This window comes from Lampetra fluviatilis, chromosome 27, assembly GCF_964198595.1.
Source record: "Lampetra fluviatilis chromosome 27, kcLamFluv1.1, whole genome shotgun sequence".
Lineage (NCBI taxonomy): Eukaryota > Metazoa > Chordata > Hyperoartia > Petromyzontiformes > Petromyzontidae > Lampetra > Lampetra fluviatilis.
The window spans coordinates 12,099,481-12,123,471 of NC_136301.1; the positions used below are offsets into that span (position 1 = coordinate 12,099,481).

Here is a 23,991-nt window from a genome sequence, read left to right on the forward strand (position 1 = left end):
GGGAGGTGGTTATCGCCTACAGTAGTCGCTTGCTTTCATCAGCGGAGCAGCGCTACTGCGTCACACGTAGGGAACTCCTGGCAGTCGTTCACTTCGTGCAGCAATTCCGACCCTACCTGTATGGTCGCAAATTTACGGTCCGCACCAGACACGCCAACGCAGACGCATTGTCCCGACTGGCACCCCAGGGCCCTTGTTCATGCACCACAGGCGGGGAAAGCTGCAAGGAGGCGAGGCCGGAGGGGATAGTCATCGCTCCCGTACGCACGGCGGAGGGCGCACAGGGTGAGGTCCAGCTGACCGACCACGACCTGGGGCTGACCTTGGACGATTGGAGACGTCTACAGCTGGAGGAAGCCCCACTGCGAATGCTACGCGCCTCAGCAGAGGCAGGAGGGGAGGAGTACACCGTATGGGAAGACCTCCTCATGCGATGGGACCCGACAGGGCGCCGGCGATGCCTGTTAGTTCCGGAGTCGCTGCGTCAACAATTGGTTATGGACGTACACGGCCGCCAGCTGCTGCACCTGGCGGGCGGAAGACGCTGTACACATTACAGGGTCGGTACTTTTGGCCAGGCATGACCGCTGACGTGCACCGATGGGTCGCTACCTGCGTCGAATGTGCGCGGCGAAAGCCGCCACCCCGGGTAAGCCGGGCGCCCCTACAGCCCATCACGGTGACCAGGGTCAACGAATTGGTTGCGTTGGACATCCTGGGACCACTGCCGGTCACGCCACAGGGAAATAAATACCTGTTGGTCGGGGTCGAGTACTGCACGAGGTGGCCGATGGCGTGGGCGCTCCCGGACCAAACGGCACAGACCATCGCCGATGCCTTCGTGGGAGGCTATGTCCTTGATAAGGGGGCACCGGAGCGGTTGCTCACGGATCAGGGCAGGAATTTCTTCTCACGGCTATTGAAGGACGTCTGCTCTATCCTGGGCACTAAAAAGGTCCGAACATCTCCGTATCATCCCAGACCGATGGGATGGTAGAGCGGCTTAACCGCACCATCGCGGGCATGCTGTCCCAAGTGGTGGACGAAAACCACTCCGACTGGGACCTCCACATTCTATCTGTCTTAGCGGTGTACAGGGTGGCCCCGCACACGGCAACGGGGTTCTCGCCGTTTTTCCTGATGTACATGGACGGGATCCCGTTCCGCCTATTGAGGTGCAGCTGATGGACATTCCCGCATGGCCGAAGGCACTAAAGACCTCCCTCAATTACTTGAGAGAGGCCCGCCAAGCAGCCGAGGCCGCATCGGCCACGAGCCAAGAGAGTAATGTACGGATACGGGAGAGGACAGCGACAGCCAAGCCCTTTAAAGTCGGGGACCAGACATGGCTACACCGTCCTCAGGTGCCGGTTGGCCTCTCACCAAAGCTGCACCGACCCTGGAAAGGGCCGGTCGAGGTCATTAAAGCACTCCAACCGCAGTGCGTCCAGGTCCAACTGGGTAAGCGACGATGGTTTGTACACCCCACCCGCCTCAAACTATACATCTCTCCACCATCATCTCCACCAACATCACCGCCAACATCATCATCATCATCATCCCTTCCCAGGCCAAGGTCGCCGACCACCACGCGCCGACCGGCAGGGGGTTCGGTGCCCTGTGTTCCCTTGTCACCTACAGCGCCCCATGTGAGGCCTGCCGGAGCGGCGGCACGACCGGGGGCCGCGGGGGCCGGAGAGACAGCGACACCAGGCAAGGCGACACCGGCGCCACCAAACCAGGGACCGCGACGAGAGGGCCTTCGAAGGAGGGAGCCGCCACGGTCATCTGCTGCCTGTGGATGTCCGGGCTGTTACGGGACGCTGGCTGGAGACCCGGGCAGGCCGCGCAATTGATTTTGTTGTGTTATATTGCATTGTATGGTTGTGCCTGTGTGCATTGCTCGTGACGTCCCTCCATGTCGACCAGCTCCCCTCATTAATAATCATGCACAGGTTACATCCTCCACATGGACCCCGCCTCATTAATAATCATAAGCAGTGACGTCACTCCACATTGATCACCCTCCCCCCTCATTAATAATCATGAGCAGGTGACGTAACTCCACATCGAACAGCCCCCCTCAATAATCATGATCAGGTGACAACCTCCTAATAATTAGCGGTTGACGTCACTCCACATGGGGGGCCGAGGTGCCTCCTCCTCCCTCCTCGGCGTCAACTTACAACCCTCACTACAAAGGCAGAACCCTCACGTCACGCGATCTCCGTAATGCTATTGAGACATAGATGTAGAAAGGGCGTCATGATAAACAAGGGATTATATCCTTGAAATGTAATAGGTTTGTGTCACCGCGCCATTAAAAATTTCACACCAATGGATGCAATATGGGCAAAAGGCGAGGTTAATATGTTTATCCAATTCCTTTAAGTACTTTAAGTCTGTTTTTTGGATTGGGTTGGAAAAAGAAGTGTCCTCAGAATTCCATGCATACTGGAGAAAGCTCTTGCAAAAGACATTTAACATACAGCCTGTTCTCCTATAAGGCGTGTTTCCATAACGTGAATGGGAAATAACACATTGAATATATTAGGGAACAATTGTTTTTTATAACGCGGATGCGCATTGGATATAACGCGATTGAGTGAACAGAACTACGTCGTGTGTGCGAGCGACTAACCTACAGTACTGTAGTCCCCAAGGCATTCAGACATGGCTAACTCAATTCAATCAGTCTGTATTTTATGTGTCAAAAAAGCAGGCATTAGTGCATATTACAGCAGAACGGGGACAACACTGGAATCCGATTAATTATCTGGGACTAGCTTTACTACCCGTCTTGGATTAATACATGGCCTACGCAGAGGGTTTGGGGGGGATGCATGACGTCAGCAGGCACACTGCGTAACGCTTCTGCATGCGGGTGACATCACAGGTGTGACCTCACCGCTCACTTGCCGTGCAAAATATTACATGCATTATTGTGCCCCCCCCCCCCGCCCCAAAAATAAAAGTCTACTTTTATACTTTTTTCATTGTGTAGAGTCTGGAAGTTACCCACATGCCAAATTTCAAGTTTGTTGAATGTCGAACAGATACACATATTCACAAATTTCCCTTTTATATATATAGATAACATGTGGTTACCATCTGTAGTGGCACGACACACGCCGCTCACACCATCTACAGCACTGCAGTGGGAATGCAGTACCGGCCCTAGCGGGGGCCGGCTGAGATCGAAGATCAAGGATGGATGGCACTGCACTCCATGTGCAGTGCCAGCCTCTGGAGGTTAGGGGGCGAGAGTGCCAGGGACGTTGCAGGGGTGCATGGGGCCATGGCAGTCCATGTGAACCCGGACGCCTGGTGACCGGAGGTACCGGTCCGGGGGCCCCAAAGAGGGGGCTGGGGGACCACGGGACCAGGACCCTCTCGAAGGCTCGAGAAGGGGGGCGTGGCTAGGGGCGGAGTAAGCCCCGCCACGGGAAATATAAGCCGGAGCCCTGAAGAGGTCCGGCTGGCTGTTGCAAGAATCAAGACCGAAGCCATCACCTGGAGAAGACTTTCCCGACTACAAGACCCGGATGCCACCTGGGGTCCGGTCCGAGATAGAGACCCCGTGTGAGCGAGGGTTAGCTAGCCCGGAGGAGATACCTCCCGAGGGTAGCTGGTGAAGGGGCAGATATACCCCTTCGTGGTTAGGGCTTTATTGTTAAATAAACGTGTTGCCTCTAAGAAGTCTCTGTCTCCCTGATATGAACCATTACACATTTTTTCCACTGTAGCCCAAGCTGGGACATGCTTCTCAGTCAGTCTAGGTCAATCAACACTATGCAGTGTACTGTGACAAAGTACAACAGAATAAAACCAGATCTCAGTACACATGAATACCTATTATTTAGCACAGTTTTCATTTCCCAGATAAAACCCGAAGATGAAATAATCCACAATTTCCCAGGTGAAACATTTGAATTACAAACATCTAATTAAACTGACTAAAGTAGTGAAGTGTTGTAAAACAACCCCCATAACTTACACGTAATGGGGAGGCCTTCATCCAGCAGTGGATTGACAATGGGCTGTAAAAACAACCGGCATGTTTACACACGCGTTGTATTGTACCCATTCATTTTGCCTTCATAACTACTTTTTGTTTTACACCTTGGCAGCATCATTAATTAATCTACAGTATATCTCGCCAAACGGGTTTGGCGCGCAGAGAGACATTTCTCATGAAAGGTCAACCCATACCCCAGGTGTTGTACCTGTAAAAGAGGGTGCGGTTCGACATCACGCACTTGCATTCACAGTCAGGATGGTCAGAGCTTTGCGTCTCCCTCCTCGTGTTCATCGAGCTTCGTACCTGAGCATCACCTTACCGGGGGGAACTTACAGTTGACCCTGGAAGCCAGCAAGGCCGCGCTGCTGAGATGGAGAGGAGGGAGCGCTCTGGGCACTAAGTAGAGTAGTAATGTTGGACGAACTCCTACATCTTTGTACAGCCTACTACCACCACAACCACAATTTATTACAAATCGATTCCTCCCACCCGAACACAGATTCAATTTCACAGGTGGCAAACCCGATCTCAAGAGCACAAAATTATCAAATAATTTTGCAGATGAAATATCTCAATTATATCGTAATAATTTAATTGAGTGGTGAAGTATGGCCAAACAACCTCCATGACTCACACGTAACGGGGAGGCCATCATCCAGCAGTAAATAATAAAAACACAAAGCGTGTTTGCACACATGTTATATTAATAATACAATATAACCGTAATAGAGGTTTTTGGGTTAAAGCTGGGAAAGTGAGGTGAGAGGGGAGAGGTAGAGTGAACTGAAAGGAGGCAGTGAGATGATAAGGGATAAGGGAGAGAGGTAGGAGAGTGCAGGAGAGTACAATGAGAGGGGAGAGGTAGAGTGAGATGACAGAGGTAGAGTGCGATGAGAGGGGAGAGGTAGAGTGATATGAGAATGAGATGAGAGGGGAGCGGTAGAGTGATATGAGAGGTAGGAGAGTGAGATGAGAGGGGAGAGTGATATGACAGGGGAGAGGTAGAGTGAGCTGAAAGTAGGCAGAGTGAGATGTAAGGACTGTGCTGCTTCTGTAGAGTTAAACTTATTAAAGTCCTCAACTCTCACCGTTTCGTCCCCGAGTGGCTGCGACTGCCGTCTCCTGCCTCATCACCACCAGCTCTATGGTACACGGCCATACCCGCATACCCACGTTTATTTAAAACCTTTAACAGTTTAATCACCCGAGTGCAGCCATCGCCGCCTCTATTAGCGCGTAAACTTAGTTTTAAGTTAATTTAATTTAGCTTAAAACACAGACCGATGTCTGCGGCCTGGCAGATATCGAGGCCTACTATTTGTACTGTCGCGATGGCCGCATTGCCTCGCAGCTCGCGCGGCCGAAGCCGCTAGTCGAGGTCGCCCTCGCCGTCTCGGGCCTGCATACGTGGCAGCTTTTACTTCGTATTTTTTTTTGTTGTCGTTATAGTTGAATGCTTTATTTATTGAAAATTAGTTCAGTAAAATCAGCTCGCGTGCAAGTGGTGATGTTTAAATGTTGGTTATTAGACTGCACACAGATGGTCAGTGCGTGAGAGTTTTGGCAGTCAAGAGCTACGGTCGCTGTTATGAAGTCGCGTTAACTGTCAATTGCTTGATTGTGATTGTATTCGCATTCGCCAAACCCCATTGACCAGCGTGGTGAAGTATGGCCAAACATCACCTGCGGCCCGCCCGCAGCAGCGTGGGGAGGCCCTCATCCAGCAGTGGATTGGCAAGTGCTGTACATGTAGGCGATGTCGTGTTCATGAGCTCGTGAGTAATTTTGAAGCTCACATCACGTGCTTACGCTATTAAAATGAATATTCGTGTCTTATATACATCCTTGATCCATATTAGAGGTTTTGTTTTGGATTAATAATTGACACAGCCAATTAGTAAAGTTTGTCATGTAAACAAAACATGCCAATTCGTTACTAGTTCAGCACACCTGTGTGATGGAGAGTAAACCCACAACATTTACAATTCGAGTACGACGTTTTGCCGGTAATTACAACCAGCCTCGTCAAGTGACAGCCAAAGTTGTGGAGGAATCATCCTGTTTCGGACGTTATATATATATTTTAAAAAAAGCTCGTTTTTTAATCCACACGCTTTTATTTGCACTCCAAAGTAGAAAATACCGTACATAATTTTGACCCCAGACTAATTAAAAGTGAGCTAAGTTTACACTATGGGAACCTCATTTGCCAGTAAAAATATGATAATTGGTTTTTTACCCTTCTATCTGGCAACAAAACTGACACCTTTTTACAAGGAGTCATGTTTGCATAGACCTAGTCTCACATGGGTTGGACCAGATGACGCCAAAAGGCGCCTTTTGGCGTCATCTGGTCCAACCCATGTGAGACTAGGCTCTGAGGAAAGCTGTCTCGGGTGTGGACCAATCAACTTCAAGGACAGTGCACATTATCAGAGTTATGTTCTTTTGTTTGTATTATGACTGCAGGTATTGCGGTCTATGCTAACATGACTCCTTGTAAAAAGGTGTCAGTTTTGTTGCCAGATAGAAGGGTAAAAAACCAATTATGAGCTAAGTTTGTTTTCTCAAACGGCCTATTTATCATAAATTTACCAGGCTCTCATAGGTCCATTTGCTTTCTCTCGCTCGGTCGCTTCGGGGTGGATTTCCACACAACTCTATCTAAAATGTACCAGTCTTGTTGGGTTTTTCATTAACATGCTAATTTCTCTGCTCCAGCAGCTGCTCCAGCAGACCCACCTCTCTCTCTGCCCCCCCCCTCTCTCTATTTAAGGCCTCGACAGAGGCATTGGGTCTCTGTGTGTCGATGTTGAGTGCCTCTCTCTGTGTGTCTCTTGTGTTGTCTCTCTCTGCTTGTGTGTCTGTCTGTGTGTCTCCGTGTCTGTGTTTTGTCTCTCTCAAATTTAGTTCTACCTGATGACGGTTGCTTGTGTTGCAATCGAAACGTCGTTTTCTATTATTTAATTTATTTTCTTTCTACGTAACTTTACCGAAAGAACCAAAGAGTAAAAGTGGGTGGCTTCCTTTGGATATGTTTACTTTTCTTTATGCAAGCCACCTACTTTTAGAAGATACAATTTGATTAATTCTGTAGTCAAAATGATTAATTTTCAACCTTGGAGTGAAAATAAAAGTGTGTGTATTGAAATACTTATTTTTACCTATTTTTACATTTTAGTCCCATTGTCATTAAATTAACTAATACTTGAACGTAATATCTCGTCATTTGCATTCAATAAGCTTATGTACTGTTACAGTCAAGCAAATTAATTAAAGTAGCATTCGTCTCTTTGTTTATGTATAAACAAAATAAATATCAGATTTGCAGGGGAAGAACATGCAAACAGAAATATGTTTACTGTTAAGAACAGCAAGACTATAACCCCTAAGGCCTATGAACAAATTATCCGGACTTGGAACGTGGCCGATCTGTTTGGACCACCTCAAGTGAATGCAGTGTGAAGTTAAATTAACAAATGAGGGGGTGTCAAGGATAAACTCAGTAATTCACGTCGCTGTCTGATAATGCTGGTTGTAACTACCAACGAAACGTCGTAACCAATTGTTAAATGTTGTGAGCTGCTCTCCAGCATCATCGTGTGCTGAAGCAGTAATAAAGTGGCAAGTTTGTTCACATATTAATTAGCTGTATCGGGTGGAAGAGGGTGTACGACACACATTTTACTTTCACGATCTTATCCAAACATCCATTATGAATCATACTAGCAGGAACCCGTGGAATTTCCCTGAGGATTTGGGCAGTTCCCAATTTATGAAAGGGGTCTGTTCCGAAGATATACACACACACTTACTTTCACACGCGCACAAAAAGACAAAGATCGCCCGTTTAATCTTAACAGACTGTTGTGGAAAGTGCTGTTAGCAAGCAGGACATCTGAAGGCCAGAATGGCGCCTTTGTATTGCCAGTGGCGTTGTTTACACACCACAGCAGGTATGCAATTGAGCCTAAGTCGACCTAGGTCCTAGGGGATAATTATCATAGCTGTTAAGGCACACACACTTTAACATGCACACAAATACAAACATCCCCCATATAGCCTTAACAGACTGTTGGAGCAAGTGCTATTAGCAAGTAGCATCTAATGAAGGCCAACACTGCACACAAAAGTGGGTGGCCAGCACCAAGCCTGACCATCTTTGTCTCCCCAGTGGTGATGTTTATACACCGCACCAGGTACTTACTTGAGGCTGAGTCGACTTAGGGGAGGCCCAGGACCTATTCAGATAATCATCTCTGGTGGTGGTCGTGTGCGGGAATGTAACTCGGCTTGGCAGGTTTTTAACTCAGTGTAGCGCTAACCGCTACACTACCGCTCCTGACGCAAGTGCTGTTAGTGAGCAGCACATCTGAAGGCAGGAATGGCACACAAGGGAGGGTGAGTGGCCAGCACCACGCCCAGCCGCCTTTGTCTCTCTAGGGACAATGTTTAAACACTGCACCAGGTATTCATTTTAGGCTGAGTGGACCTCGGGGAGGCCCAGGACCGGTTTAGATAGTCGTCACTGGGGTTGGGCGTGGGGGGGAATCGAACTCGGGTGGCTGGGTTCGTAGCGCAGCGCACTAACTGCTACACTATCGTTCTTAGCACACATACATAAACAGCAACAACAACAACCGCCGTTCGCCACTAATTGCCCGTGACATCACTACGGCGCTTGTGCCAGGCTATGTGCATGTTGAGGCCACGTGAAGTGTCGAACGCCCGTTAAAAGGAGGTGACGGAGCAGACCCCCCAGGTGCCATGGGTCGACTGACTAAGATGACTGGCCGATGCACCACTTGTGCCCCCTACTGTGCCAACTTGCTGTGTTTTAGCCACCCCGTCGCTCTGCTCGTTGTTGTGAGCGTCGTTCCTCTGCCCTCCGTCGTTGTTGGAGGGCGACTGCCTCCAACTGCCCAGTAGCATCCTTTACGAGTTTCCTCAACAGAGGCCGATCTTGACACTGCTGGTACCAGTCATCGGCAAGTCCACCTTTATCTAGCCGAAAAAAAGCTGCTTATGCATGCGATGGCTGGGCATGTGGGCGACATGACCCAGCTAACGCAGACTTGCCTTCCGGAGAAGCTTACTGATAGGACTTGGTCCAGATCTTTCAATAATTTTTTAGCTCCTCACACAATCCAGCCTGGTTAAACCCAGGATCAACCGTCGGCAGGCCAGCCTAAATGTTTCAAACCGGCGAAGATGTTCCATTAGGGGGTTCTCACTTCGCAAGCGTAGAGAAGGGAGGGCATGACTATGGCCGAGAAGATCTGAAGTTTTGTGTGGAGCAACAGACCATGTAGCTTCCACACAGTTTTGCGCAACCGAAGAAAAGAATGCTGCTCAACTGATTCGGAGTGAGACCTCTGCTATCAAACCGGGGCCGGTCATGAGCACACTACCCAAGTATGGGAAACTCTCCACTCTCTCCACAACTGCCCCATCACCAATTGGGAGTTGTGGGGGTGGAGTGTCCGATGATACAAAAAACCCAGGCAGGTGCTAGTTTTGGTTGGGCTGATGGTAAGGCCCCACCTCTTAGTGGCACGCTCCAGGTTCAGCAGCAGCACCTCCAAATCCTCCTCTGAGTGAGCAGCAATTGCCAGATCACCGGCATATGTAACATGTTTGACCAATAGGAAGCCATCCCTAGACCGCATCTGGGCATTGATCAGCCTTCCATTGTATCTGTACCAGATGTAAATTTCTCTGGTACAACCATCAAAGGCTTCATGAACTACGTGGTCGAAATAGATTTTTTAAAATGTGGGAGCCAGAGGACATCCCTGTCGCACCCCAAGGTGAACAGGGAATGGTTCCAACTCGCGGCCATGTAGTTTACCTGGGCCCACTAACCATCATGAAGGTCCTTAATGATCGGGAGCAGAGAGTCAGGGACTCCGAAAGCACAAAGAACAACCCAGAGCCCAGGCCGACTGATGGTATCATAGGTCTTGAGCAGGTCAATAAAGCAGAGATGTAGGTCTTGTTGGAATTTCCTACACCTCTGCTGCAGCAGACGTACAGAAATATTGCATCAGTGCAGGACCGCCCTTTGCTGAAACCACATTGGGGCTCTGCAAGCCTCTCCTCAGTGTGCCTGGCAAGGCGATGTTGAATAATCTCTGCCAGGAATCTTTCCCGGCACACTGAGGAGTGAGATGCTCCTGTAGTTATTGCAGTCTGTACGGTCCCCCTTCTTAAAGAGGGGGACCAACAGGGTATCCTTCCAATCCTGCGGAACCCATCCAGTGGTCCAGACTTATTATGATGTAATGTAGGGCAGTCTGTGCACAAACACCACCCTCCCTCAGCATTTCGCTTGGGAGATCATCTCTGCCTGGTGCCTTTCCTGGTCTCAGACTCTGGATCGCCTTCAGCACTTCCTCAAAAGATGGCACCTCAGCCAGCCACTGACAGGGGGTGACTACTTCTTCCAATATTTGAGGCACTGCAGCTTCAGCAGGGTCTTCCCCACGTTGCCCCATGATGTTTTCCAGGCTGAGGGATTTCCCCTCCCCCAAGACCTCACAGAAATGCTCAGCAAATCTGCAAACCTGTGTCTGGGGGTCAGAGATTGGATCACTGTTCTTTCCCCTGATGATGGTAATAGCTGTGGTGCTGCAAGTTACTTTTTGATGGAATTAAAGAGCGATTTTTGATCGCGGGCCACTGGGGCAGATTCCATCTCCTCAGCAATCCACGACCACCACCCATCCTTGTAGCACCTCATGGCTCTCCAAACCTCCTAGCGAAGGCTGCGGTCAGGCTCCTCATTCTCTGACGTGGGATGCTGTAGACCAGGAGTCCTCAAACTTTTTAAACAGGGGGCCAGTTCACTGTCCCTCAGACCGTTGGAGGGCCGGACTATAGTTAAAAAAAACTATGAACAAATTCCTATGCACACTGCATATATCTTATTTTGAAGTGAAGAAACAAAATGAGAACAAATACAATATTTAAAATGAAGAACAAGTAAAGTTAAATCAACAAACTTGCCAGTATTTCAATGGGAACTATGGGTCTGCTTTTGGCTAATGAGATGGTCAATGTCCGGTTCCATATTTGTCACTGCTAGTCGTAACAAGTGATGCAAGTGTGCATCCGTTAGTCTAGATCTGGTTGGAGATTTCAAATGTTTCATTCTGGAAAAAGTCTGTTCACAGACATAAGTGCTGCCAAAGATGGTTGTCATTTTGAGTGCATGGTTCCTGAGATGAGGATATGTCTCAGAGGGGAGAGATGCATATAAATTATGAAGGCTGCTTGACTTGAATGCGTCTTTCAGAGAGTCACAATTCTGCAGTTCAGCCAGTTCCATTTGGTAAATTGTATCCATATTTTCAATGTCAATAGAAAATGGGTTACGGAAAAGCTGTATGTCCTGTTCATGGAGATGAAGCTCTTTAAATCTAAATTGGAACTCCTTTTGCAATTTTTCCAGTGAATCCACACATGTTTTCTTTGGGAATTGCAACCAATGGTTTTTCCGCTAACAGATTTTGAGTTGTGGGGAGATGGCAGAAGTTTTCCTCCTTAACTTGTTTGATGAGGAGGCTAATTTTACTTCAAATGCTTTGACATGTGATTGCATATCACAGAGGAGCTTCCCCTTTCCTTGAAGTTGCACATTGAAACTGTTGAGTAGCTCTGTTACATCTGTCAGAAAGGCAAGGTGCCATTTCCATTCTGCATCATTGAGCTCTGGTACTTCTTTGTTTTTTGAAAGCAGAAAAGCTGTAATCTGTGGAAGTAAGTCATAGAAACGTTTCAAAACTCTCCCTCGACTCAGCCAACGGACTTCTGTGTGGTACAGAACATCTTCATAGTCAACATTTAGCTCAGACAGAAATTCCTGAAATTGTCTGTGGTTTAGTGCATGAGCTCTAATGAAGTTAACACAAGATACCACAATTTTCATAACAGAGTCCCACTTCAGTGATTTACTACACAGTGCTTGTTGGTGGATGAGGCAGTGTATGGCTATTGGATGAGAATGGTTATGTTTGTCCATCTCTTGGTTAATGCGAGCAATTACTCCTTTCTTAGACCCCACCATGCTAGGAGCACCATCAGTTGTCACGCTGGCTAGTTTAGCCCAGTTCAGCTCCAAACCATTCACAGTTTGGCAAACCTTTTCATAGATATCCTCTCCTGTAGTTGTTCCTTTGATGCTTTGCAGTGCAGCAAGCTCTTCTGTGACTTTGAAATAGTCATTCGTCCCACGAATACAAATTAGAAGTTGTGCAGAATCACGAACATCATTGCTTTCGTCGAGTGCCAAGGAAAAATAGGAAAGTTTTTTTGTGGAGTTTTGCAAATGCTGATGCAAATTGTCTCCCATTTCTTCAATCCTCCGTGTAATTGTAGGTCCTGAAAGACTCACTGTACTAAATAAATCGGCCTTCTCTGGACACATCTCTTTAGCAACAGAAAGAAGGCATTCTTTAACAAATTCTCCCTCCACGAATGGTCTGCCAGTGCACGCTATTAGCTTGGCAACTTGAAAACTTGCTCGCAGTGATGAAATATTTAGCTGCTTCTGCTTCACAAAAGTATTTTGCTGAGTTGTTAATGTATTTTTCAGTTTTAATATTTTATCTTTTCTCACTTCTCCGACCAAACAATCATATTTATCTTTATGTTGAGTTTCATAGTGTCGACGTAAATTGTATTCTTTGAACACAGACACTATATTCTGGCATATCAGACACACAGCTCTTTCCTTGTACTGCATGTAAAAGTAATCATAAGTCCACTGTTATTTGAATATCCTACACTCCGAGTCAATTTTTCTCTTTCTTGACATCATTGTTTCCTCGGGAGTCAAAATTGCTATTAGTAAAATACCAATATATATACAGCGCTACAAAAACAATATACCAGCAATAACTTTGCCCACACAGAGACATACAGACTGCACTACCCATCAATGCAGTCTGATTGGGGGAACTCCGCTTTTACCCCAGGCTCACACTGGTGCGGGTGCCATTAAAAAGTTAATTACACCTGCAGTTTTGTTCACAGATCGCAGTGCGGTGGGCACAATGAGTGCTCACCAGCGCAGCTCAATCAGTGCCCACCACCGCAGCTCAATGAGTGCTCACCAGCGCAGCCCAATTAGTGCTCACCAGCGCAGCCCAATTAGTGCTCACAAGCGCAGCCCAATTAGTGATCATGGGCCGGATAAATGTCCTCAGCGGGCCGCATGTGGCCCGCGGGCCGTAGTTTGAGGACCCCTGCTGTAGACAATGAGTGGGCCTGTTGCTTTTTCTCAGCCAGCCTTAACACCTCCTCTGTCAGCCAGGGTCTCTGGGGAGGTCTGGACCATGTACCCAATGCAGCCATTGCAGCTGCATGAGCCACAGTCCGAAACCTCGCCCATATCCCCTCGACATCAGGAGGAGTGGGGGACGATGCTAACCCCAGCTGCAAGCAATGACGATATTCTCGCTTGCAACTTTCATCAGCTAGCTGAGACCAGGCCAATATGGGTTTGAATGGGGTCCTGGTTGTACACCCACCACCGGAGTGGAAGAATGGCAGGCGCATCTTACAGATGACAAGTCGTTGGTCAGTGGGCAGATCAGCTCCACGGTAGGTCCTGGTGTCAAGGACATGGGCCCGCATCCACTGTTCCATCACTATATAGTCCTGCAGATGTTCTTGCTTGGACTCGGCATGCATCCATGATGTTGTATGGATGTGCCGATGCCGGAACAGCGTGTTGGTAATTTCAAGCCCATGGGCTGCCCAAAAATCTAGCAGCTTCCTACCATTGTCATTGAGCTGATCTGGCCCATGCATTCACCCAACAGGATTACTCTATCCCGAGGGGCCACTTTAGCTAGCATCTGAAACAGGATGTCATAGAATCCCTCTACTGATGTTTATCTTCAGTGGTGGCATAAGTAACCACGACCACCACTCCTCGCCTCTGGTTAATCGGAAGGCAAACCAAAAATATCCTGAGGATTACAGCTACCCACACCTCACCCTCATGCTCCCACACCGCCTTTATTCTATTGTTCAGAAAAAGAGCCACTCCCTGTTATTTGGCAGTCTCCAGCCCCGAGTAGAGGACTGTCCACCCCTCATAGTGGCAGGAGCCAGAGCCAGTCCACCGGACCTCTAGAAGATCACAGAGGTCCAGGCGGTACCAGTCCAGCTCCCGACAGAGGAGTGGCAGCCTCTCCTCCGCAGTGAGCATTCAAACATTCAACTGGGTTACCCGTAGTGACTTTTTGTTGTTTTTGGAGGAACCCCAAGGGTATTCAATCTCTTGGCTCCGCCAAATGGGGTTTGGCCAGGAGAGGTCATAGATGCCTGTCCCCCCAGGGCCTCCAGCACAAGCTTAGTTGGAGATTGTTTTTGTGGAAATTAATTGAATGTGGAGGGGTTACCAGCACTGTCCAGAGCCCCCTTTGGCCGCTGTGGTTGCTACAAATGCCATGAGGGTAATGGTCAATTGAAATTGGCCCTCCCCCATAGCACTGCTCACCACAGCATTCCCATTCGGTACCAACGAGGAGGTAGGGCGTTGTTTTGCCGGACGTACACAAAACACATACACACACGCATGTGCATACACACAGTCTTAACACACACCCCCAGCGGTGATCTTAGGACTCATTACAGCTGGCGGAGGATCGCTCCGCCAAACCAAGTAGTTCGGCGGTTCATTTCGCCAGTGTGCGTAGGCGTTTGCAAGTTGTATTGAACATTTTTTCACGAAATGTGTAATCTACGTGTATTTGTAAGTGGGGATTTAGTGCAATGAGTGTGTCAACGTACGATCAGTTGGACCAATGGACGGGCCTCTGGAACAGAACCCGTTCGTAAGGCGGGGACTGGCTGACGGTGAGTTGCAAATAATGTAGCATTATGCAGCACAGGATTATTAATTATTGCACGGATAAGGTGTCTAATCTTTATTTTATTATGAGAAGTTTGTATCATCACGTTTATAGGGCATGGAAACGTGCCGTACTGCTCAGCAAGCAGCGACCCAGCCTGTGTGATGATGCTAAGTATAAAATTAGGTTAAATAATTATACTGGTAGGAACGAAGTAGACCAGCCTACAATAGATTATATCGTCCGTCCGTCCGTCCGTCCGTCCGTGTAGCAACATCGCCCCCTACTGCAAACACTTGGCATGACCCTACAAAAACCTTTAGACTCAGTGACGCTTTCCTGGCTAAACAAGTGTAACATTCCCTTATAATTCCCTCAGATAGCTTTTAACTAAAACATTTAAATTAATGAGGCTTTCCTGGCCAAACAAGTGTAACATTCCCTTATAATTCCCTGAGATAGCTTTTAATTTAAACTTTTAAATTAAAATTTAACTCACAGCGCCCTAAAGCCTACAGCTAGGCCTAAAGCCTCGAACTACGCCTCAAACTCTCCCTTCGTATCGTACCCCCGCGTGTGTGCAAGGGAATTAATGTTTAACAATGTTACATTCCCTGATGCTTTTAAATAGAAACATTTAAATTTAAAGCTTTTACATAAATAATAAAACATTTAAATTTTAAATTAACTCACGGCGGCCTAAAGCCTACAGCTAGGCCTAAAGCCTAGACCTAGGCCTCAAACTCTCCCTTCGTATCGTACCCCCGCGTGTGTGAAAGGGAGTTAATGTTTAACAATGTTACATTCCCTGATGTTTTTAAATAGAAACATTTACATTTAAAGCTTTTACATAAATAATTAAAACATTTAGATTAAAAATAAACTCACAGCGGCCTAACGCCTACAGCTAGGCCTAAAGCCTAGAACTAGGCCTCACACTCTCCCTTCGTATCGTCTGATTCGGTGTAGCAACATCGCCCCCTACTGCAAACACTTGGCAGGACCCTACAAAAACCTTTATACTCAGTGGGGCTTTCCTGGCTAAACAAGTGTAATAATACATTATGTTTATATTCTTTGGTTATTCGGTCCTACCAGCCCACCCCGCAGGGTCCTGTTGTTAACGAGTCCCATCGAACACGCCGATTGGTTGCAGTGCGTGATGTCACAGCGACCAAGCAACCAATCAGAGGGAATTCTATAAAATTGGTCGTGAAAGACATGTAAAAATAATAACAAACCTTATTCACTTTTTATTATCCACTTAATTTACTATAAACGGTGGACTTGCAAATCCACCGCTTAGATTCACTGAATCCATCTACTATTAACACAAGCCTCTACTTTCTGGATGTTGTGGTGTATCACGTCTTTTTTCAAAACAGTCCTCAAATGGTCATATACATACTGTTGGTCACTGTTTGAGTGTTGCAATGAATAATAATTCAGTACATTTTGTATTGGTGCTTTCATAGCGCAAGGCAAGCAACACAAAGTTAGGTGCTGCTGTTTTCCACACAGTCTCCAGTAGTTTCACAGTAGGGGGCAATGTTGCTTTGTGTTCGAGGTAAGTTTACTAAAATGGTAAATTTTCACTATGATGCTGGCACTCATTGGCCTACTAATTTCAAATGATGTCAGTTGAATCTGAAACCTCCACTGTAAAGCAAACGGCGTTAAACAGGGTGGCCTGCCAGATTTGAACCATTAAATATTTTTCAACAAGTGACTGACATACTTCTGCCTGACCGTTTTGCCACCACCCGATTTAACAAGTTAAATTCCTCGTGTCTCTCCCATCTGCCCCTCCTTCCCTCCAGTTAGCCATGTTTAACTTCTAGGTGCTGCTGACGATGCTGCTGCTAGTGTGCACATGCGCATACGTGCAGGCGCTCTTCCCCTCCATGCTCGACCACAACAAGACCGGGTGAGCAGCAGGGGGATATAAATCTATTATTACATTTCTGCAAGGGGGATTTTGGTCGTCGCGAAGCCATTCCCACCCCCTCCCCACTGTCCCTGCCCAAAACTTCCCAAACAAGCCCAACTGTGTGTCCGGAGGAGGGAATTGGGCCAAAACAAAAATAGGCGGGGCCTAACGAAGAAGGGGGCATGTCCTAAAAAGGAAAGGAGCGGGGCTATAAAGGGGCTTTACCCCCTTTCTACCCGCCCTGCTTATAGAGAGTAACGTGTCTTAATGTGACAGTCATACCAATATTTAGATTATCAGAGCTGGAGTTTAACCAAACTAAATGCGGCAAATTTTGCGTTATGGGTTTGTTTTTGTGTGTCTGTGGCCGTTGGTGATCGGGCTGAGACCATCAATAAGTGAGAAGGTCTAAATAAAAACAGCAATAACGAGACGACCCCAATTACCACGGATAGCTCGAGCTCCCTCTTTCACCCCCTTTTATCCTTCCAGCGGGGCCTGGCCCCACCCTGGCCATGCCCCCCTTCTGGAACCATCTAGCTGGTTCTGGGAGCATAAAGATGGATCGCTTCCATGACCCTTGGCCCAGTTATTCATGCTCGTGTGTGTGTGCCTGTGTGCGTGCATGTGCCTGCGTGCGTGCATGTGTGCGAGTATGTGCGTGCATGTAAGTGCTTGCATCTGTAGTGTTCTGCATGCAAGTCTGTGACTACGCGTGCATTTGCGTGCCTGTGTGTGCTTGCACATGTGTGTGTTTGTACTTGTGGGTATCGGTGGTGTAGTGGTTACCACGCTGCACTACGAACCTGGCAAACCCGGGTTCGAGTCCCATGAGCGGGAATCGAACCCAGGTCGACTCAGCCTCAAATGAGGACCCGGTGCGATGTGTCAACATTGCCACGAGGGAGAAAAAGGCGGCCGGGCATGGTGTTGGCCACCCACCCCCTCGTGTGCCGTGCCGGCCTTTATAGGTGCTCGCTAACAGCACTTGCCCCTACAATCTGTTATAGGCTATACAGGGATATTAGTTTTTTTCTTTGTTGTACTTATGGGTAGCGGTAGTGTAGTGATTAGTACTGTGCTACAAACCCAGCGACCCGAGTTCATTTCCCGCTCACCGCCAACACCATTGGCGATTATCTGAACCGATCCTGGGCCTCCCCTGGGTCGACTCAGCCTCAAATAAGTACTTGCTGTGATGTGTAAGCATCACCACTAGGGAGACAAAGGCGGCTGGGTGTGGTGTTGATCACCCACCCCCTCATGTGCCGTGCCAGCCTTAATAGGTGCTCGCTATTAACACTTGACCCAACAGTCTGTTAAAGCTATAGGGGGATATTTTTCTTTAGTACTTGTGAGGAGTGGTTGTGTAGTGGTTAGCGTGCTGTGCTATGAACGCGGCGACTTGATTTAAATTCCTGCCCATGGCCAACATCATTGACGATTATATGAACTGGTCCTGGGCCTCTCCTAGGTCGACTCAACCTCAAATGAGTACCTGGTGCAGGGAGTAAAGATCACCACTAGGGAGAAAAAGGCAGCCGGGCGTGGTGCTGGCCACCCACTCTCTCCTGTATCGTCATAGGGGCTTGCTAACACCACTTGCTCCAACAGTCTGTTAAAACTATACGGGGGATCTTTTTGGTGTGTGTACTTGCATTTGTGCATTCAAGCACGTGTCTGTGCATGTGTGCTGGCACGCACATGTGTGTATGTATGTACGTACGTGTATGTGTGCGTGTGTGCAGGTGAGCGGAAGAGCGCTTATGTGGGAGTGGCATGCATTGCCATGGCATTCAGCATCCTCTTCCTCCAGTAGCACAGTGCGAAGGGCCAGTCACTACGGCTGGAGGTAGGGGGGAAGGTTTGGGGGGGAGGGAAAAAAGAGAAGGGAGATAAGGTGCATTCACCGGGCAGTGGGGAGCTGAGTTCCATTCTGAGTTTACACCAAGTTGGAAATTTTTCGCTCATCATGGATCTTCACACCTAAACGACTTCAAATTATCAGCACCATCGCCATCATTATCGTGGCACCATTGCCTCATTGGCATTATCAATGTTGCATTATCACTTTTATCATTTATCATCAGGTACATGCCGTGGCACGCTGGTCAACGCTGCGGTTTGGGAAGACGGGTAAGCGTATACGTTGGGAGCATATTACAGCACAGCAATGCAGGTTACTGTGCTGCCTCCTGCTGGTGTCCATAGTGCCGCATCGTCATCACTTCACACATTTTTTCAACATCCCTGCCACATAATTCTATCGTCATCACTTCACAATCACATCATCAATCGCGATGATGATGTCATCATAATATAAAGAACATTGCAAACATCACCTACCTCGTGTCAACGTGAGCGGCTTTTTCAACTGCGTCTCTCGCTGTTGAGAACACTGTGACGGGAAACAGCGTCATCCATACACACATTCCATCATCATTGCTGCGGTAGTCATAGTCCTGAGTTAGTGGTGTCACTGGAGTTAGAAACACTCTCTCTGTGTGCCATGACGAACACCACTCTCACCTCCCCCATGCATTTCCGGGGTCATACCGTGCTGGAGGAGTTTCTTCAAGAATTGAAGTTCTTTTACTGAATAAACTGAAGTTTTAACCGACAGAGAGCCACACAACCCGCAAACAAGGCGGAGAGCTGCGCTGTACAACCGCAAAAACCTATGCAGAAGTACCACTTCCACCAATCGGCACAAGTTGTGCTACTCACAGGGCATGTTAGTGATATGCGCAATAGTCATGTATGGTCAAAATGGGGAAGGTAGGGTTTGGATCATGCCTCGAAATTACCTCCAGCATTGTATTTCAATGCGGGCAGTATTTAACCTCAAAACTATCTACAATTCAACAAGGGCCTTGCCCAAAGCGCAAAGGAAGGCGCCCTCATGTATTGCATTGGCAGTCTTAAAGAATGCATTGGATTGAAAGTTTTTAACTTCTTTGTGAGACACGAAATTTTCCGCAAAACGGTGAGGTTTTTCAGTTATTATTGGTTCGGGGTTTGTACCACGGCGACATTTGAGGTGCCTAAGCGTCTGGTTTTTGAAATTTTTTTGGTTTTCTTTCTCCCGTCCGAGATGTGTTTCCCTCATCCATGTGGGTTCGCAAATGCTCACGAGGCTCGAGGTGCATGCTATCTGCCCCCCCCCCTTGGCACAGAAGAAGAGCCATGTGACCCAGCGATTGGATCGTTAAGGAATCGGTGATCATTGCTTCTTGGCTGAGACTGCTTGCGTTTCATTTGATTATAAGAAATGGCTCGTAGATAGCACAGCTTTCGATGTTGACCACCGCATGTCCAGGATTTGTGTCCCAATTGACCGGGGCAATTTGAAGGTAATCATCGCCATCAGTGTGCATTTACGCTGAACAGCTATGGAAAAACGTTCGACAGAAATGACTTGGCACGGCAGAAGTGTCTGAGCAATACATACAGTGAGGGGAAAAGTATTTGATCCCCTGCTGATTTTGTACGTTTGCCCACTGAAAAAGAAATGATCAGTCTATAATTTTAATGGTAGGTTTATTTGAACAGTGAGAGACCGAATAACAACAACAAAATCCAGAAAAACGCATGTCAAAAATGTTGTAAATTGATTTGCATTTTAATGAGGGAAATAAGTATTTGACCCCCTCTCAATCAGAAAGATTTCTGGCTCCCAGGTGTCTTTTATACAGGTAACGAGCTGAGATTAGGAGCACACTCTTAAACGGAGTGCTCCTAATCTCAGCTTTTTAACATCCCAGTTGAATGTGCACACATTGAGGCCTTATTAGATCCGCAATGTTCACATGCCCTTTCCAAGGGCGATGCAACTTTGGCGACGTGCCTATCGGAATCTGAGGACAATGGAGCCATGCGAGGCCCCCCACCTTGAAGGGAACCGGAGTAGCACAGGCCAACCTCCGACACTCATGACGTGAGAGCAGCCGTATGAGCCTCCTGCAGTCTCTGCAAGGGCAGGCGATGAGCAACCGGCCAAAAAACAGACTTGCTTGGAAGTTGGACTAATTTACTGTCAATTGATGGCTCTGGCTCTCTGCAGTACATTAAGTAGAACGGCGAGAATCATGTGTGTGCATGTGGAGACAGGCGGTAAACCGCCAGTACCCCTGGTATGTGCATGTCCCAATTTTTTGGTCATCTGAAACAACATAACATACTGGACAAGGTGCGATTCAGTATTTCCACCATGCTATCCGTTTGAGGATGGTAAGGGGATGTTCGGACCTTCTTGGTACCCTGTATGTTACAAATGTCCTCTAGTAGTTTAGAGGAAAATGTTTTCCTTGGTCTGTAAGGAGCCGGTGATCTCTTGTCCAACACATACCCCTGGATAAAGGCTTCCACAATCGAAGCAGCAGTCTGATTAGGTAAGCGCCACGCCATGGGCCAGCGGGTAGCATATTCCACACCAACAAATATTTGTTCCCCTTATGGTGCATTGAAACGGGCCCAATATGTCCAATGCAACGAGCTCGTTTACCCATTTTACTGCAATGGACTGCAAGAGTGGTCTATGGGTTGAGCAGGTGGCTTTTGGCAAATGAACTCCCAGCATCCCACTACCCATTTCTGCAAATCTGCCGACATGCGCCACCAATAGTCCTGTCTGAAGGTTAAGAGTGTCTTTCGGTGACCCAGATGTGCCATGCGGTTAAAATGGATTTCATAGAATAGTTATTGACACAGAGCTTCTGGTACTACAAGACAAAGCCTCTGAGCCTTGCTATCCCAATATATCAACAATCCGTGCCACACAATGAAGTACGGCTCTGATAACACCTCCCCTTGCGGTGTGTTCGCCCCAAGGAACTGTCAGTTAATTCTAGCATGATCCACTCTCCCCATGTAAGTGCTACGTGACAATCATAGTGTGACCGTCCCCTACAGACCACCGGCGCAAGCACAGCAGAACTCCCAGAGGACTACTGTCTATAACGAGCTGCCCCCGACTCACATGAGCAGGATTCCAAAGGTGGCAGCCGTGATAGTGCGTCTGCATTATTGTGTCGCAATCATTTCAGGTGTACAATATCGTACTTGAACTGGAGTTGTTTCATCCAGCAACCGACCTGACCCGATGGATGGTCCATGCATAATGAATGTTAAAGTGCAGCATGGTCTGTGTGTACTGTGAATAGTCCATAGAGATACGGCCTGAACTGCTGTACAAAGTGGACAACCATCAGTAGTTCCCTGTGGGTTACGCATTAGCGTTGCTGGGTCAGAGACAGCGCATGACTGCGATAGGCAATGACCACTTCTACTCCATTGCAATTGTGACAAAACCGCCCCGATGCCTACATCACTCACATCAGTGTCAAGAATGAACGAGAAATAAAAATGACGGTATGCTAGAGGCTGAGCCTTGGTCAGCTGATCATGCAAGGTAGTGAAAGCCTTCTCCTTGGCCTCCCTCCAGTTAAACCTTTGGTTTTTGGCAGTCTGTGCATGTAGTGGCTTGGCAATGCACGCAAACTGCAGGACGAAGCGGCGGTAATACGACACAAAGCCAACAAACCTCCTGACCTCGGAAACTGAAGTTGGTGTCGGCCATTCCCTGACGGAAAGTGTTTTCTTCAGGTCTGTGGCAAATCCTGCAGCACTAACGAAATGTCCCAAATAACGAACGAACGACTGAACTAAGTGACATTTGGATGCTTTGAGCTTAAGCCAGGCAGCACGCACTCTAAGGAAAACCTGTTTCAGTCTAAGTGCTCCTTGAAGGAGGAACCAAAACTGACGTCATCCAAATAATAAGACATTTCCCATTGTAGTACTGCTATCAACCAATTCCACGAGTCTCTGAAATGTCGCCAGCGCTGTAAGTAAACCCATGAGTAATACATTAAAATGGCAAAGTCCCTGAGGTGTCCTAAATGCTATATTTAATTTAGAACTATCATCAAAGGATATTTGCCAAAACCCTGATGACAAATCCAAAATTGAGGAGAATTTTGCCCCTCCTAACGCATCCAAAGAGTCGTAAATGCGAGTAAGGGATATGCATCTGTAATGCGGGCGTAAACGACCTCCCGGAAGTGACGTCATGGGGGGAGGAGTTACGTCACGTGGGGGAGAGGGTTCAGGTCTATAAGGGGGGAAACCGGAAGCGGTAGGGGAGTGATCGGAGACTGGGAAAGTGTGAGGCCACGCAGGGCGAAGGGTGAGAGAGAGGGTGGCGAGATCGCCACACACACGAGCCACGAGGATCGGCACCGTCGGCCAACGGTGACCGACCCCGGGGCAGCAGGAGCAGCGAGGAGGCTGCAGAGAGCAGCGGGTCTGCAAGGGAGGAGTTGGGCAGCGGGGGTCTGCACGACGAGACAGCAGCGGGTCTGCTAGGAGGGAGTTGGGCTACGTGAGCGACAGCAGCCTGGGGCTGCAGAGCGAAGAGTATATAGGGGAGTGCCGTGAGGGAAAAGAGATCGAACCCAAATAAAGGACACAGGACAGAGAGAGAAGCGTCCGAGTCTTTTATTACACATCGGCCAGTGTCACCTTATTCAGGCGGTGGAAGTCAACACAAAAACATAATGAGCCATCTGGTTTCTTCAACACAACACGTGCTCCCCAGGAGCTTGTCGATGGAGAGATGATGTCTGCCTGCAACATTTTATCCACTAGATTTGAAGCTTTCGTGACTGCAGGAATTACTCTATGGTTCTTTCGGTAAAGTCACGTAGAAATAAATTAAATACGATTTCTTATATTTCAATTATACCCTAATTTATTTTAGCTCTTCCACTGCCTGCTGAACGTGTGCTCTTTACGCTGGCCCCATCCTATAATAATTCAAGCGAATTAGCCGTGCGTCACCCGTATCAATGTGCTGTTACATGAGGTTTGTATGGCCTAAGTCACACGGACGCTGCGAGCGGCTGGAGATGGCAGGACGAGCAGGGGAGGTCTTGATGGCCAAGATGTTGAAGAACAACTGTTCGAATTGCCCCCTGGCTTCCCTTTTTTAAATCCTTTATATTAAGTTCGCTTGCTTGCTTGCGTGCGTGCTTGCTTGCTTGCGTGCTTGCTTACGACCATGCAAATCTTTCGATCGTTTTTTAACCCACTTCCCGTGATCCAATCGAGCTGACATTTTCCACACAGACTCGTTGTGCGAGACAATGTTCGTGAAAAAAAATTCCCAAATTTTT

At 47.9% G+C, this 23,991-nt stretch overlaps 1 long non-coding RNA gene across 1 annotated transcript; it reads left to right on the forward strand.

The window, feature by feature from the left end:
- Positions 1–4,770: 4,770 nt before the first annotated feature.
- On the forward strand, positions 4,771–23,412 carry LOC144942404 (uncharacterized). The gene is made up of 5 exons (XR_013639368.1): positions 4,771–5,168; positions 5,679–5,796; positions 16,707–16,813; positions 18,565–18,668; positions 18,907–23,412. It is a non-coding gene; the product is annotated as an uncharacterized LOC144942404 (long non-coding RNA).
- The last annotated feature ends 579 nt before the right edge of the window (positions 23,413–23,991 follow it).